Below are 18,999 nucleotides of genomic sequence, written 5' to 3'. Positions count from 1 at the left end.
GGTGGGTCACTGGAGAGAAGCGTCTCAAGGAATTTCCTGCCCAGGCTGGCTTTGGACCGTGATCCTCAGCTCTCAGCATCCTGAGTACCTAGGATGACAGGCACGAGTCAGCAGCGACTAGCTTCCACTTCAAGTTCCTAAGTAGTGAATAGGAGATAATAGTCTCATGGGACCTTTTGTGTCTGGGATAGTTTTGAACCCAGATCATCAGATCTCAGTTTCCTGAGTAGGCAGGATGACAGACTTCAGGTACTACATGACTAGACTGTAACACTCTATTGCAAGGGGGTCCTTTGCTCCATATGGTAGGGCGCTAACCATGATCCCCACTGGTAAGTGTCAGTGGCTTGGCCCTGCATTCAAGTTTCATGATCAAGAAACATAAACCAAAACAATTGTCTGCAGGAGACAACTCACTATAGTTAGGTACATACATAATTTTGGCCCTGACATGAGGACATATCTGTGCCACAAATTTCTCATCTGCACAATCATCTTACTTGTGGAGCTCTTACAAGAACCAGATGAAAAAAATGAAAAAATATACCCCATGAAGGACTCAGCACACAACAACTCATGAAAGACTTATCACATAGCTGTAACCCACATAATATCATTAGAATTAGGGTGCTTTCATCATTATCACCATTCTTTCAGAAACAAACCACAAACAGTCCAAATTTAGATTTTAGAGGAGTGAGGGTTTTTTTTTTTGGGGGGGGAGAGTCAACCACGGGGATTGCACTGAAATGTTGGGGGTACTGTCCTAAGGTCTTTTGATCAGGCTAGAACTCTACCACTTTAATCCACAGCTCAGAGTTTCACAGACTTCCTGCCAGGGCTGGGTTTTAAACCTACCAGTGTCAGATCTCAGCCCGAGTATATTGGATGACAGGATGAGCAAGCCAGCAGCATCTAGTCCATGGGACTGGGTTGCAGCGGATTACCTCTGGCTAATTCAGGTTAGATGGCAAATGTCAGCACTAGACTCCCAGCTTGCTCTGTGATGAGGTATTTGCAGCCCTATCCTTATATGGTTACAGTCAGAAAATTCTATCTTTTCGGGGTTTTTTGTTTTGTTTTGTTTTGTTTTGGTGCCAATCCTGGGTCTTGAGTAAGGCTCTAGACACAGTCTCTAAGCCTTTATGCTCAAAGCTAGTGCTCGAATATTTGAACTACAGCACAACTTCTGGATTTTTCTATGCACATAGTAGTGAGGAATTGAACCAAGGGCATCATACTTACTAGGCGAGCACTCTTACCACTGAGCCCGAGTAGTGACAAGTGTATAAAAAGATAAATGTGTAGATTGGTAGATAGAAAGATAGATAGATAGATAGATAGATAGATAGATAGATAGATAGATAGATAGATAGATAGATAGATAGATAGATAGATAGATAGATAGATGTAGATTTTAGATTTATTTAATGAGGGATGTCTGTAAATTATGAAATTGCATATATATTTCTACCAAATATTGCCAATTAAATTATTCCTTCCTTTTTTTAAGTATCATGATTGAATACATAATAAAGTATTAATTGAAAAGTAGTAAATATAGTATAATTGTTGTGTATAATTTTTAATATAATCGTACAGCAACTGCTAATGTAATTGTTACATTTACAACATTCTATTAGTACAGATGTCTATTGGAAAGCGTTTCTTTTTTAAATTTTAATTTTAATATTTATTTTTTTATTTTTTGGGGGGGGTCCGGTCCTGGGGCCGAACTCTGGGCCTGGTCGCTGTATCTCAGCTCTTCAGCTCTTCAGCTAAAGGCTAGTGCTTTACCACATGAGCCACAGCGCCATTTCTGGCTTTTTTCTTTTTGCTTATGTGGTGCTAAGGAATCGAACCCAGGGCCTCTAGCATGCAAGACAAGTGCTCTACCACTGAGCCACTTTCCCAGCACTGGAAAGTGTTTCTTATAATCTCCCGCCAGCCATTCATTAGTGGGAGTCCCGGGATTCAAACTTCAGGCCTAAGTTGCTGATTTCTGCTTGGCTTCCCTAATAGCTCGCCAAACATCAGCAATGTAAGGTCATGCATATTGTCTGGGCATTGTTATTTAGACCCAGGATGGTACAATACAAAGGAACAAGAAAAGTAAAACCACTGGATTGAACTTCTCAGTTTTATACTTTTACTTTTTATTTTTTTGGCAGCCCTGAGATTTGACCTCAGGACCTAGGCTCCCAGGATTGGCTTTGGCAGAGATGCCAAGACTTGAGTTCAAGCCCGGTGCTTTGCCTAAAACCAAATAATAATAATAATGATAACAATAACCACCACCACCACCACCACAATAATAATAATAAGGCATTGTCTTGGAATTTGCACCATTTCACTGGCAGGCCTGGCATTTAAAATCAGGGTCTGGGTAACTCTGTGGCACTGTGGGTTAAGGGGAAGATCACCATCTTTGAAGACAAGAAGTTCAGAAAAGTTCCAAGGGCCTGAATTGAAGTCCCAGTACTGGAAAAATAATACTCATATAGGAGATCTATTTACATACATGGGTTTATTCCATATGACATTTATTGCCCTTATTTATTTAGTATTATTACACAAAAAACATTTATTTTATTACATCATATCACATATACTGAGACCCAGGACTTTTACAGAGAAGGAAAAAAATGTGTCAAAATTGGCTTCTTACTCCATGAATACATTATTGGCCATGCTGGGATTTCAACTCATGGCCTACAATGCCCAATCCATAAATGGGGTCACAGTCTTAGCCTACCAGCCTCCAGAAAACTGAGCTGCCAGGACATTCTGAGGACCTGTGATCAATCCACAGTAGTGCCATATATGTATGTATATACATATATATATATATATATATATATATATATATATATATGCTGACAGACGGAATGTGAGGATATTCTTAAATTATATATTTTTACAAATTATTAGTCATTAAATTATGCTTCCATTTAATGAAGTATCACCACCTAATACTTATAAAATCATTAATAAAAAATCAGTCAATATCCTTAATCATACCATGGTGCTAGAATGGAAGATATAAATTCAATAATTTTTGTGTGGCATTCTAAAATAGAGTAATGAATTAACTGAAAATTTAATTATTGTTTTTATAATGTTCCTTTAGCATTCACATGAATAGGAATGAGTTAGTCAGGATCTCCCTCCATTTGTGGGTGGCCATCCTAGCATTGGAATTCCAGGCCTGGGACTGCAAACCATTGGAATGACACCGTGAAGATTTCAGGTTGTCATAAAAAAAAGAACTACAAGAAGAAAAGGAAGCCATGTGTCAGTGGCTCTTGCCTGTAATCCTAGATCCTCAGGAGGCTGAGATGCAAATTTGAATTCAGCCTGGGTAGGAAAGACCTCGACATTCATAGTTCTTAAGAGATCACAGGAAATCAAAACAAAATAATAACAAAAAATACCAGAGAGACCCATGGCTCAAGGTGCAGAGCACTACCCTTGATCAAAAGGGCTCAGGGACAGGGCCTGGATGATGGGCATTGAGCAAGTTGCCCATGCCCAGCCCCCCAAAATGGGCAAGCTGGAACAAGCTCTCAGAGAGTACTAAGTCTGAGCAGGCATCTTGAACAAGCATCCTTCACTGCAGTTTAATAACTGAAGCCAGGAAAGCTTTGTGTGGGCTGGTGTGTGCAACTGGTGTGTACAACGGGTAAATTATGTCCTGGCACTTGTCAAGGGAAACCACAATTCTTAGGCTGTAGGAGTTGTCGAAGGTTGTGACTCCATATCCTCTATCCCTCTGTAGGATGTGAGCCTAGGCCTCTGGGGGCTGGTGCCATAACTCATTCATCATTCCTCATTGCCGAGTCTCAGGCTGGTCCCAATTCCTGGGAAAGATAGAAAATCCTAGCAATTTCTGTGCCAAAAGGGGTAATCCAATAAATCCCACCGTCATAACTCCCATTAGAAGTAAGCCTTGGGCTTCGAATGTGGTTTACTGGTAGAGTGCTTACTTAGCACACATGAAGCCCTGAGTTCGATTCCTCCCTACTACAGAAACAGAAAAATCCAAAAGTGACACTGTGGTTTAAGCAATAAAAGTGCTAACCTTGAGCAAAAGAAGCTCAGGAACATGCCCAGACCCTGTGTTCAAGCCACAAGACTGGCCAAAAAAAAAAAAAAGTGAGAATGGTGAGACATTTTCTACTGAGACTTAGAAGAGGGCCAAGGTTATGGGTAACAGGTGGAGGGCAGGTGCTGTTGGCTCACCCCTGTAATCTTAGCTCCAAAGGAAGCTGAGATCTGAGGATGACAAATGCAAGCAGGAAAGTCTATATGAGACTCTTTTCTCCAATTAAACTCCCAAAAATTCAATGGGGGAAACCTGAAACATTTGTTACAGTTACACCAGGGTTAGGCTTTTCTCAGCTTCCTCAAACAATGAGTAACCTTCCTCGCTCAGGTGAAGGGAGCCTCAGGCTATCTTTAGGTTACCAATAGAGAGCCAGTTTAGTGAGGGAGAGGGGAGGAACAAAGTAGAAAAGCGTTGCTCTCTGGTCTTAGGGAGTGGGATTTTTACTCTCCATCTATCAGATTTGAAGGCCCTTCTTCTACCTCTGCCAGTCTTTTCTCCTTCCTTCATTCTCCACATCATAATTCTAATCCCCAGTCCAAGGTGAGGAAGGGTCATTTCTCTTTTGTCTCCAAGCAGCTGAGTTAGAACCTGGGTCTGTCCTCTTGACTCTGGAGCCTTTGGCTGCTTGAGAAGTGGGAAAGAGACATTATTCCTGCTCTGTGGTTGTGTGAAGGTGATGCTGGTGTCCTGGCATACTGCAGAAGCATCATGACTGGGAATTGTTCCCTTCTTTCCTCCTGAAGACCAAGACCAGAGTCATCTATCATTTTTCCATCTATCTGTCTGTCTATCTATCTATCTATCTATCTATCTATCTATCTATCTATCTATCTATCTATCTATCTATCTATCTATCTATCTATCTATATATCTACCTACCTATCTATCTATCGACCTTTCCTTCTTCTTTCCTTCTTTCCTTCCTTCCTTCCTTCCTTCCTTCCTTCCTTCCTTCCTTCCTTCCTTCCTTCCTTCCTTCCTTCCTTCCTTCCTTCCTTCCTTCCTTCCTTCCTTTCTTTCTTTCTTTCTTTTCTTTCTTTTCTTTCTTTCTTTCGTTCTTCTTCCTGTCTTTCTTTTTTCTATGTATCTATCTATGTACAAACGTACCTACTTGCCTACCTACCTACCTACCTACATAACTACATACATAGTTATCTCTTTGACATTTCTTATACTGAACTCAAGGCCTGTGCACTGTCTCTAGCATTCTGCTACTTGAGCTACAGCACCAATTCTAGATTTTTCTGTGTATGTGTTACTGAGGAATGGAACCCAGGGCCTCTTGCATGGTAGGCAAGCACTCTCCCACTAATCCACATTCCCAGCCCCCTCATCGTTTTTCTTAATGGTAGTTTTTACATATATATGCTACCATTTTGCATCCCCAAGTATAATTGTCTGAATACCGCTTATTTCTATGAACTCTGATCTTCTCCTCCTCTGCCTGATTTGTGACTGTTTCTGAATTGGCCTCATAATAAAATGCAAATAAAGGCTGCTAATACCGTCAGTGTGCATCATATAAGGAAACAGGCCTAGAACCTTGGAAAAGAAAAGCAATGGGGCTGAAATGAAGAGAATGATGCAGTATGTACAATGAGCATATCTAAAACATAAATCAGTAAATAAAAGCAGAAGTTTTGCATACAACCTCTTTGCACTTAGGGAAGTAATATGCACATGTAAGTAAGTAGGACACTGATACATTAACTTGGCCTTATCTTTTTCAATTTTCTTTTGTGGCCATCCCATGGCTTAAACTGAGGATGTGATGCATTCCTCAGCTGTTTTTCACAAGGCTGAGTTTCTACCACTGGCACAGCTCCACTTCCAGCCATCTGGTTGTTCAATGGACATAAGCGCCCCCTAGGCTTTCCTGCCTGGTCTGGCCTGTATCTCCTGCTTGGCTTTCTCTCTCAAAGCTGGAGCTCTACCCTCTAGGCCACTCTCCACTTCTGGTTTTCTGGTGGTTTATTGGAGACAATAAAACTTACCTGCTAGGGCTGGCTTTGAATGCAGTTCTCCTGAGGAGGCTTCAAGTGGATTTCCTCAGTGATTCACCTAGAAGCCGCTCCACCCAAACCTTTAGTCTAAATTTTAAGAGGTACTAGAGAAAAACGGAAACAGGAACATGCTTCTAGTGTGTCCCAGATACTTAAGGTTGGAGATACAAAACACTCATAATTATTAGATCATTTTATAGGCAAATCGAGCATTGCAGACTGTATGAGGATCACTCCAGCTTTTGGTCCTCATATCCTGAGACAGTAAATTCACTGCAGCTCAATGCTAAGTGACAGAACTGACATGTCCTGTTGACATTTGCTCCTAAATCGTGTAACACTCATTTCTCACTTTTGGCTTCAACCCTGTGACCAGAGGGTAAGATGAAGAGAGAAAATACTCTCAGAGAAAGCAGCTATAAAGAACATTGTGTAGTTTACTTATAAGTCCTAACCATCGTAATGACCCTATTAAGAAGTCAGTCCAGAATATAAACAAAGAAGAAAAGAACGAAGGTGAAAGTGCCAGCTGACTGTAATCCCTGCTCTCAGGAGGCTGAGATGTAGAGAATTGGAGTTTGAAACCAGCCAGTGGAATAAAGTCTTTGACAATGTTATTTGTAACAGATCACAGAAAAACCCAAAAGTGGGGCTGTGACGCAAGCTTAATGTAGTACCCTTGAGCAAAAGGAGCTCTTGGTCCAGGCCTAGGCTCATAGTTCAACCCCAGGACCTGCCCCCTCAAAAGAAATCCTGTATCTCAATTTCTTTGAGTATGTATGGATGTATTCCTCTAGGTGAATCTCCTGAGTAGCTATGATGAATGGCACCAAGCAAGAAAAATTGTATTCAATACAATGAGTTCAGAACACAGAGACTGCTTTTATGATATTGCATGTTCCAGGCCTCCCTTCACTGTTCACATTGTAACCTAAGGGTTTCTCTTCATCACAGGCCTGCTGGAGGAAGACTCTCTCATTTTCTGGACAGGCACACAAAAGCCCTCACTCCTGTACAGCTGTGTACCAAATAACTCCATCTGGGCCAATTAGTGAGGATGTGTGCGTGGGCTCTGAAAGTCAGGAGAAAAAGGCCTCTTTTTACCCTTAGTTATCTCTCTCCCCAGTGCTTTGTTTTAACAGGAGACCTTCATTTTTGCCACCTCCCATGGCAGGCCAGGTTCTGTGCTCTTATCCTGCCTTTATGAGACTATATTCTGGTGTTCAGATACAGTGCTCAATATAATTCAGGAATCCTTCAGGCAGACAATTAGGGCACTGAGCATAATGAAACGTTTCAGTGCCGGCAATGATGGGCTTATAATGCCACTCCTAGGTTTCCAGAAGCTTAGGAAATCCAAGCAAATGTTGAACATCGCAAAGCTTCCTGTCATCTAGTACTGGTGAAGCACATCAGGTTTTGAAACCTTTTACCTCTCCTAGTTGGGCCCTGGGTGACTAGGTTTTGGGGTTGAACATAGGGCCTGGGTGCTGATTATGAGCTCAGAGCCAAAGTCTAGTGCTTTACCACATTGTCAAGCATCACTTCTGCTTGCCCTCTGTGTGTGAGTGTGTGTATGTGCATGTACGTGTGCATACACTAGTCCTGGAGCTTGAACTCAAGACATGAGCACTGTTCCTAGTTTCTCTTGTACAAGGTTTGCCCTCTTCCACTTGAACCACAGAGCCCCTTCAGGCTTTTTCCTAGTAATGTTGTTCTGAGAAATCAAGCCCAGTGTTTCATATATGACAAGCACTCTACCCCTAAGGCACATTCCCAGTCCTCTACTTCAAGTTTGTTAGTTTGTTTATGTCTTTTTTGTTGTTGTTCTCATCGTAGGAGTGGAAATCTGGGCCTGGATGATGTCCCTGAGCTCTTCAGCTCAAATATTGTGTTCTACCACTTGAGCCATAGAGCAACTTCCGGTTTTCTGGTGGTTCATTGGAGCTGTCTCAAGGACTTCCCTGCAGAGGCTAGCTTTGAACCATAATCCACAGATCTCATCCTCCTGAGTAGCTAGAGAGACTGGCATGAGCCACAAGCACCCAGCTTCTACTTCAGGTTTCTTAGTGGTGATTTGGAGATAATAGTCTCATGGTACCTTTTGTGTCAGGGATTGTTTGGAACCCAGATCTCAGCTACTTGAGAAGATAGGATGAAAGACCTCAGTTATAGAACCCTAAGTCATGGCACTCTGCTGCAAGGGGGTCCTTGGCTCCGTGTGGAGGAGTGCTAGCCATGAGCCCAAGAGGTATTGGTCAGTGCCTAGGCCCCGAGTTAAACGTTCATGACTTTGAAAAACAAGACAAATCATTTATCTCCTGTAGACAACTAACTAGTCTTCAGTAATACATAATTTTGTCCCTGCCATTGGGACAGATCCAAACCTCAATATTATTTTCTGCATATTCATGTGAGTTGTGGAGTTCTTACAAGAACAAGATGAAAGAATGCACCCTTTGAAGGACAAAATACAGAAAACTTTTTTTTTTGTCTGTCATGGGGCTTGAAATCTGGGCCTGCACTCTGTCCTTCAGCTCTTCAGCTCAAGGCTAGTGCTCTACCACTTGAGCTACAGTGACACTTCCAGTTGTCTGGTGGTTAATTGGAGATCAGAGTTTCAGAGACTTTCTTGCCTGGGCTGGCTTTGAACCACTATCCTCAAATCTCAGCCTCCAGAGTAGTTAGGATTACAGGCGTGAACCACTGGTGCCCAGCTCCAAATAACCCTCTTTACAGGACTCAGCACACAGCATCTTGTGAAAGACTCAGCATCCAGCACCAAATGCAGAACTCAGCCTACTGCACCTGTGAAGAAATCAGGTGAACCACTGGTGCCCAGCTCCAAATAACCCTCTTTACAGGACTCAGCACACAGCATCTTGTGAAAGACTCAGCATCCAGCACCAAATGCAGAACTCAGCCTACTGCACCTGTGAAGAAATCAGCACATAGCATCCTGTGCAGGACTCAACACACAGCACCCTGTGAGGGCCCCAGCACCCCAGAAAGGACTCATCATGTAGATGTATCCCACAAGCTGTCATTAGTATTAAGGTGCTTTCATCAATATCACCATTCTTTCAGAAACACATTACAAACTGCACAAAGTTCACATCTAATGATTCAGAGGGGTATTTTTGGGGGTGGGTGGAGTCAGCCACAGCGATTACACTAAAATGTTGCGGTAAGATCTTTTGCTCAAGGCTAGAGATCTATCACTTTGATCCACAGCTCAGAGTTTCACAGACATACTGCCAGGGCTGGTTTTTAAACCCACCAGTGTCAGATCTCAGCTCCCGAGTATCTTGGATGACAGGGGTGAGCAAGCCAGCAGCATCTAGTTCTGTGGGGCTGAGTTGCAGTTGTATACCTCTGACTAAGTCAGGTTAGATGGCAGCTGTCAGCACCAGATTCCCGGCTTGCTCTGTGAGGAGGTATTTGAAGTCCTGTCCTTATAGAGTTGCAGTCACAACATTCAATCTTTTTTCATGCCCATTCTGGACCTTGAGTAAGAGTCTAGACACAGTCCCTTAGCTTTTATGCTCAAAGCTAATGCTCAACTGCTTGAGCAAGAGCACAACTTCTAGATTTTTATGTGCATGTGATAGTGAGGAATCGAATCTAGGGCTTTGTATGTACTAGTCATCATTATACCACTGAGCCCCAGGAGTGACAAGTGTATGAACAGATAAATGTGTAGATTGGCATATATGTATATGTATATACATATATATATACCTATATATATGTAAAAATGAGAAATGTGTCTGTATATTACAAAATTACATATATTATATTACAACCCATTATTGATATTCAAATTATTCCTTCCACTTTTAAGTATCATGGTTGAATACATAATAAAGTATTAATTGAAAATTCGTCAATGCAATAAAATTGATGTGTATAATTTTATAGTATACTCATACACTAACTACTAAGTTGTTGCTTTTATAGAATTCCATTCGAATGGATGTACATGTAAATGGGTTTCTTAGAATCTCCCGCCAATACTTAGTGGCAGCCCTGTGATTCGACCTCCAGTCTTAAGTTTTGGTTTTGGTTATGACTTCCCTAATAGCCAGCTAAACATCAGCATGCAATGTCACGAACACTTTCTGGGCTTTGTCATTTACACTCAGGATGGTAATAATGCAAAGGGAAAAAATGTAAAACCACCTTCTTGAATTTCTCCATTTTATTCTTTTCTTTTTTATTTTATTTCTTGCCAAACCCGAGATTTGAACTTGTGTCCTAGAATCCCAGGGCCAGCTGTGGCAGAGATACCAAGACCTGAGTTCAAGCCTCGTGCTTGGCAAAAAATATAATAATAAAATAAAATAAGGCACTGGCTTGGAATTTGCACCATTTTTCTGGCAGATCTGGGATTTGAACTCAGCATCTGGGGATCTCTGTGGCACTGTGGGTGAAGGAGAAGATCACCGTCCTTGAAGACAAGAAATTCAGACCAGTTCCCAGGGCCTGAATTGAAGCCCCAGCACTGGAAAAATACACACATGAGTTTAGTGAGTATGACGTTTATTACCCTTATTCAATTTCATTTATTACATCCTATCATTCAGGATATATTTGCATATGAATTATACATCATACTGAGACCCAGGACATTTTGTCAGGGAAAAAATGAATAAATTTTTGGCAATGCTGGGATTTCAACTCATGGCCTACAATGTCAAATCCATAAATGGGGTCAAAGCCTTAGCACACTAACCTCTGGCAAACTGAGATGCCAGAAAATTCTGATGACCTATTACCAAGCCACACTAGTGCCCAATCTATATCTATATCTATATCTATCTATCTATCTATATGTATATATATATATATGTGTATGTGTGTGTGTGTAGATTGCTGTATATATATATATATATGTGTATATGTGTAGAGAGAGAGAATGTGATGATATTATTAAATTTTATATATATAGTTACCAATATTTAGTTATTAAGTTATGTCTCCATTTAATGAAGTATCATGGTTGAATACTTATAAAATCATTAATTAAAATTAATCAATATCCTTCCATTAGGGGAATCACAACTTGTTGCAAGAATGGAAGATATAAATCCAATGATTGTTGTGTGGCTTTCTAAAATAGAATCATGAATTAACTGCAAATTTAATTACTTTTATAACATTCCATTAACATTCACGTAAATAGGAATGAGTTTGTCAGGATCTCCCTCCATTTGTGTGTGGCAGTCCTGGGATTTGAACTCCAGGCCTGGGAAGTTTACTTTGAATGCAAACCATTGGAATGACACTGAAGATTTCAGATTGTCACGATTAAAAAAAGAACAACAAGAAGAAAACAAAGCCAGGTGTCAGTGGCTCCTGTATGTAATCCTAGCTCCTCAGGGGGCTGAGATGTAGAGATTGCCAATTTGAATTCAGCCAGGGCAGGAAAGTCCGCAACACTCTTATTTCTAAGAGATCACAGGAAAATATCCCCATGGGTTGGGTCTGTGGCTCAAGGGCAGGGCGCTACTCTTGAGAAAGAGGTGATCAGGAATAGGGCCTAGGCTCATATTTCAGCCTGAGACCTGCCAAAGAATAAAAAGAAGGCAGTAACTCCATGTCTCTGTGTATTTATGGATGATGTATGGATGATGGGCATTCAGCAGGTTGCCCATGAACAGACCCCCAACCTGGGCAAGCTGGGACAAGCCCTCAGAAGGTACTAAGTCTGAGTCAGTAGCTTGAACAAAGTATCCTTCTCTGCCATTTAATAACTGAAGGCTTGCCTTGGCTGGTGTATGCAATGGATTCATTATGTTCTGGCTGAGGTGTGCCATTGGGATATTTAGCAGCCAGCCTCTGCCTCTATGGAGATCACTGTTCCTAGGCTGTAGGAGTTGTGGAAGGTTCTGGCTCCATATTCCCTATCCCTCTTTAGGACGTGAGCCTAGATCTCTGGGGCCTGGTGGCTATCACTCATTCATCATTCCTCATTGCTGAGTCTTACACTGGTCCCAAATCTTGGCAAAGATTTGAAATGGCCAGCGATTTCTGTGCTGAAAAGAGTATGCCAGTAAATTCCACCCTCATAGTTCCTGTTAGAAATAATCCTTGGGCTGTGAATGTGGCTAAGTGATAGAGTGCTTACCAAGCAAGCATGAAGCCCTGGGTTGGATTCCTCAGTACCACATAAACAGAAAAATCCAAAAGTGTCACTGTGGCTTAAGTGATAGAATGTAGCCTTGAGCAAAAGTAGCTCAGGAACATGCCTAGACCCTGAGTCAAGCCATAACACTGGCAAAAAAAATGTGAGCTTGGTGAGACATACTCTTCTGGGATTCAGAAGAGGGCCAAGGTTATAGGCAAGAGTAGAGGGCAGGTGATGGTGGCTCAACCCTGTAATAATAGCACTCAGGAAGTTGAGATCTGAAGATTATAACTGCAAGCCTGTGCAGGCAGGAAAGTCTATATGAGACTCTTTTCTCCAATTAAGCACCAAAAAAACCAGAGCTGTGGTATAAGTAGTAGAATGCTAGCCTTAAGCATAAAAACTCAGGGATAACATCCAGGCCATGAATTCAAATCCCAGGACTGGCACACACACACACACACACACACACACACACACACACACACACACACACACACACACATACACACACACACACACACACACACACAAAGATAGAGCATTTGACAGTCAGCCTGCACAAGTTCGATCTCTAGCAACTCAGTATTAAAAAACAAGTGAGAGAAGGGAAGGAAAGGCTTCCTCCAGGAGGTGATATGACCAGTGCCAAAATTCCACAGGATTTCTAAGATGTGGAACAGGACAGAGGGCCTCGGGCAGAAGGTACAGAGCATGCACAAAGGTCCTGAGGGGTGTTGTCGAGAAGGTGGTGTGGGTGGAATGAAGGTTCTGTGGCCTCAGATAAGTCTGGCAGAACAATGAAGGCTGGGTCAAGGTTTGTACTTGAGTCACAGGTAGGGCAGAGGGTGGGGTCCCAGAATGGGGCTCAGGGGAAGATTAGCTTGACTTTTTACCAAAGACCCCAGCCAATTTTGTGCCTGGAAGCCTATTTTTCACAGATCCTGACTCTCAGGCCCCCTTTGCATGGAGGAGTCAGGGCAAATGCAGGGAAGAACTCTTGCTTAAGAAAAACTTCTACCCAATGCCTCCAGTGGCTCAAACCCTGTAAATCCTAGTTATTAAGAAGTCTGTGATCAGAGATTGTTGGTCAAAGCCAGCTCAGCAGAGGAAAGTTAGGGACACTCTTCTGGTCAATGAACTACCAAAATCCAGAAATGGGCTGTGGCTCAAGTGGTAGAGTAAGAGACTTGAGGGAAAAAGTTAAGAGATCAGAGCCCAGACCCTGACTTCAAGCCCCAGTACTGGCACAGAAAAAAATAAAGTTTTCAGGAGATCCCAGTCCACTGTGGACAAAGGCCATTATCAGCTGGACGCTGGTGTCTCATGCCTGTCATCCTTGCAACTCAAGCCTGAGACCTGAGCATCAATAAAAATTAAAAGCTAGCCTGGGCAGACTCTTATGTCCAATAAATCACCAAAAAGCTGGGAAGCAGAGCTACTGTAGTTCAAGTTGTACAGCACCAACCTTGTGAAAACAAGCTAAAGGATAGCATCTATGGTATGAGTTCAAGTCCCGCTAACACACACACACACACACACACACACACACACACACACACACACACACACACACACACACACACACACACACACACACACTAACATCCTTAACAGGTGCCCGTGGCTTATAAAAGCAATCCTAGCTACTCAAAAGACTGAGATCTTTGGATGGCAGCTTGAAACCAGAACAGGCAGGAGAGTCCATGAGATTCTTATCTCCACTAAACTACTAAAAAAAAGATGAAAGTTGAGCTCTGGTTCAAGTGGTAGAATGTTAGCTTTGAGCAAAGGAAGCTCAGGGACATTGCCTAGGCCCTGAGTTCCAGCTCTAAGAGTTTTTTAAAAGACATCCTTTGCCACCCACAAAGGCCATAAATCCTGATTTTGGTCATCCTAGACTCCACTTCCATTCCTGCCACTTCCACAGTACTGCCACTAGGGGCCGGTGTGTGGCCAACACTGGGTTAAGAAGTGAAAGTACACAAGGGGGTGCATAGCCAGGTCAACACTAATACCCCAAAACAATGAGGTATTGGCCATACCAGCCTCTCATTCCCCCAGACCCTGGCCCTGGAATCTAAAGTCTGTGCCTCTGTATTCGGAGCATCTGGAATTGTCTAGAAGGACCTGAGAGGCCCAGCTGGGGCCAGAAGATAGACTGTCCTGTGATAAAGTACATTTACATTTCCTAGAAACTGACCTATACTTCCAAGCCACCTTGGCCTCACCTCCCATGTAGCACTACATCCTCCTTTCTTGGGCAGTCTTCAGTCAGCTGTCAAGCTCGACTTGGCCAGACCACCAGCAATCCCCCATTCCCCACTCCACTGCCAGCCTGATGAGAGGGATATGATGTCAGAGTCCCCGTTGAGGAAAATGATAGGACATGACATGACTGAGGCCCTCCCTTTCAGGCAGAGGAGACCCTATGCCAGCTGGCATCACTGACCCAGAATCCCCTGGAGGTAACCAAATATTGTTACAGCCAGACTTGTGTGCCAGAGAAAAGTTGGAACACAGGTCTGTGGCAATTTAGGACTCATTGTAGACCCTAATAGGGGGCTAAAGCAAGGTCGGTGTGAAGGAGGGGCACCATCTGAGATCAGAAGAGGCAGCCCAGCCACCAAGAAAGGGACAGAAAAAGACAAGGGAAAATTACACACACACACACACACACACACACACACACACACACACACACACACACAAACACACACACATACACACAGATATTCCAAGCCCTTAGAAGTTCCTGAGAACAAAACCATAAACTCCCTCTATTAGGATCACATCCAACCCGTGAGAAGATGGCACTATCATCCTCAGACTAACTGTAGACACATCATTGAGCCTGTCATATCTGGAATGTCTCAGAACCCAGCATGGGATTTCCTACCGTACACACTGCAATGTAGAAAACTCAGCCAACCCCTTTGTTTATTGTTGGTCATGGGGTTTGAACTCTGGGTAAGGGATCTGGACTTCAGCTCTTCAGCAGAAGATGAACACTCTATAATTTGAGCCACAGTGACGTTTCTTGTTTTCTGGTGGCTCATTGGATATCAAGACCCACAGACTTTCCTGCCCAAGCTGCTTTGAACCGTGGTCTTTACATTTCCACTTTATGAGTAGCTAGGATAACAGTTGTGAGCCACCAGAGGTGCCAGACATCATCCATCTTCATATACCCAGAGAAAACCCATTTCATCAGGACACAAAATTTCTTGCAACCCTTTACTTCAGACTTTGACACCCAGCATCCAAATCCATCCTTCATTAGGGAGAATACAGAAACAACAATCCCACCCCTGCACCCATTTGCCCATTCTCTGCCTGCCATAGGCCTCGAACACTTGAGTCCTTGGTAAGACACCATCCATTCTACTGTGGCTTCAAACTGGGGCAAATTTGGGGAGTTCTTAGAAATGTCTGTAAATTGAGGCCAGCACCTGGTCTCTCAATCACTACACCCTCCCACACACACCTCCACATCTTTGCAGCGAAGATGTTTTACTTTCTTTCATTTTTTCGATTGTCACCTTGAATACTGGGCCTGGGTGCTGTCCCTGAGCTCTTCAGCTCAAGGCAAGCACTCTACTACTTGAGCCACAGCACCCATTCCAGTTTTCTGATGGTTTGTTGGAGATAAGAGTGTCAAGGTATTTCCTGTCCAGTCTGGCTTTGAACCATGATCCTCTTATCTCACTTCCTGAGTACCTGGGATGACATCCATGAGCTACTGGCACCCAGCAAAACATACTTTTCAATGCCTGTCATCCTATCCTCTCAGGAGACTGAGATCTGAGGACTGGAGTTGGATGCCACCCTTGGCAGCAAAGTGCATGAGAACTCTTTATCTCCAATTAAACACCCAAAAACCGGGAAGTGGAGCTGTGGCTCAAGCAGTAGAGGGCTCGCCTTGAGCTGAAGAGCTGAGGGATAGCGCTCAAGCCCAGAGTTCAAGCCCCGTGACAGACCAAAAAAAAAAAAAAATTCAGTTTTCACTATCAAGTAGGGATGCTGGAGGGGATGTGGACAGAAAAGAACCTTACTTCATTGTTGGTGGGAATGTAAACTTGTTCAACCACTTTGGAAAGCAGTATGGAGGTTCCTCAAAAGACTTCACATAGATCTCCCCTATGATCCAGCAATCCCACTTTTGGGCATTTACCCAAATGTTTACAAACAAGACCACACTAAAGCTACCAGCACAACTATGTTTATTGCAGCATTATTTACCATAACTAAGATATGGAACCAACCCAGATGCCCCTCAGTAGATGAATGGATCAAGAAAATGTGGTATATATACACAATGGAATTCTATGCCTCCATCAGAAAGAATGACATTTCCCCATTTGTTAGGAAATGGAAAGGCTTGGAAAAAATTATATTAAGTGAAGTAAGCCAGGCCCAAAGCATCATAGGTCCCATGGCTTCCCTTATTTGCAATATCTAGTATAGGTATGAGTCAAGCAGAAAATGTCAGATAATGTGATGTTAGGAAAATGAACCCTTAAATATGTATTTTAATGTTTTCGTTTCTTTCATGCATATGTTTCTAACGCATTTATAAGATTATTTCTTTGTTGCTTTGTATGTCCCTCCCCCACAATGTAACCCCCGCTTTCACTATATTTGATGTCAGTATAACATGTGGAGGAGATGGGGGCAAACAAGTCGTTTAAGGATTCAGGTGGACCTGTTGCAACAATGAGAAGTACAAAATGTCATGTCAAAACCAGCTTTACAATGTCGGTGGGGGGGAGGGAGGGGGGTATAATTGGGTGGGGGGAGGGGGGAGGCTGGGAAGGGAGGTGAAGGGTAAACAAGGGAGGAGGCTGCAATGCTTGGTAAGAAATGTATGCATTATCCTGCCCATGTAATTGTAGCCCCTCTGTACAGTATGTTCTCAAATAAAATAAAATAATATTTTAAAAAATGTGAGATTGAATAGTAACTAGAGCATTATCATTATATTTATTTCTCAGTGATCATTCTTGTAATGATTAATGAGACTTTTCCAGCCAGGTTTAGCTTGAGAGTTAGTGTTAAGTAATGGATTAGATGGCAAGTAAATTTGAAATTGATTTAGGGTACAGGCATTCAGGGAAAGGTAGGATCATTGGAAACTACAGTATTTTTCCTGAGAAGTGAATTTGAGGACAAATAATATAATACTTCATGTTAGTGAACAAGATAACTTCAGAGGTAGAGTCAGAAAATTTTTGGGAATTAGGGCAAATTGAAATGCATTTCCAGAGTGCAAATTGGAGTATCCATTAGAATGATTAAAAACTAGAGTTTTTTCTTAAACATTAGAATTGGACTATCATTAGAGTGAAAGTTAGATTTCAGTTCCAGCTGGAGTTAGAGTTAGCCTTAGGGAAATGGAAAGTTTAGGGCCAAACTGAAAGTAAATCTTCAAATAACAAGTCTAGTTAGAATTAGGATGAATGTAAAATAAGAAAGTGCTAATAATATTAAGATTAGGGTATGATTAATGTGAGGCTTAGTCTCAATATTCCAGTTAGGGTTCGGTTTACAAAAATGGCAAGATACTGAGTAAAACTACAAACTATTTTTAGAAACATGAGTTGAATCAAAGTTAAGATGAATAAAAACTAATGTATTTGTATGGCTTTTAGAATCCAAAGGCTATTAGTTCTAGGGTTAGGGTTACTGTTCTAGTTCAGGTTAGACTTAGGCTTAGGGAAGGGTAAGCTTTACAGTAAAACTGAGTTTTCTGCTAAGATTTTCAAGTAAAATAAGTTTGAAATTTAACAAAAACTACAGAGTTTTCCTAAGTTTCCTATTCAAGGTTGAATAGGGTTAAATTTAGAGTTAGGTTTCTATAAGGTTTATATATAGTTAGGGTTAGGTACTAAAGTAGATTTTAAATAAACCTGCAACTTCTTTTGGAGATATAGGAGTTCAGTAAACGTTAAGATCAGTGGAAACTGAGATAGTTTTCATGATATGAAGATATGAGGTTAATGATTCATAACAGGGAACGATTTCAGAGTCCAAGTTAGGAAATCTAGGATTTGGAGCAAACTGCAAATCATTTCAAAGGCAATGAGTATCTGTTAGAATGTGTCTAAACTTGAGTATTTTCCATTAATTTTAGGATTGGGTTGCTATTATCATCAAGATTACTCTTAGGGTTCTTTCCAAAATTAGAGTTAGGATTAGGGAAATGGAAAGTTGAGAAATTGAGTGACTTACTTTGTTTGTGATGTATATACACTATTCTAAGGCTTGAACTCAAGGATTGGGTTCTGCCCCTGAGCTTTTTGCCGTAGACTAGCATTCTACCACTTGAGCCAGGAGTCCACGTCCAGCTCTCTTTGACAGTGAATTGGAGATGAGAGTCTCACAGACGTTCCTATCTACGCTGACATTGAACTGAGGTCCCCAGATCTCTGCTTTCTGATTTAAAGTAGGATTAATGCATGAGCTACTAGTGCCCTGGAAAGTGCCTGAATTATACTGAATGTTTTTAATTTTGTTAGAGATTGAGACTTGAATTCATTATCTGACAGCTTTGCTCACTAAGTAGCACTCTGCCACTTGAGCCATGTCTTCACAAATTATTATTTTATTTTATTTTTTATTTTTTTTTAAATTGTATTTTATTTTATTTGAGAACATACTGTACAGAGGGGTTACGATTACATGGGCAGAATAATGCATACATTTCTTACCAAGCATTGCAGCCTCCTCCTTTGTTTACCCTTCACTTCCCTTCCCTG

Source organism: Dipodomys merriami, unplaced genomic scaffold, assembly GCF_024711535.1.
Source record: "Dipodomys merriami isolate MVZ:Mamm:240054 unplaced genomic scaffold, mDipMer1.0.p SCAF_331, whole genome shotgun sequence".
Classification (NCBI taxonomy): domain Eukaryota; kingdom Metazoa; phylum Chordata; class Mammalia; order Rodentia; family Heteromyidae; genus Dipodomys; species Dipodomys merriami.
Note: the sequence above shows the minus strand (reverse complement) of the source record.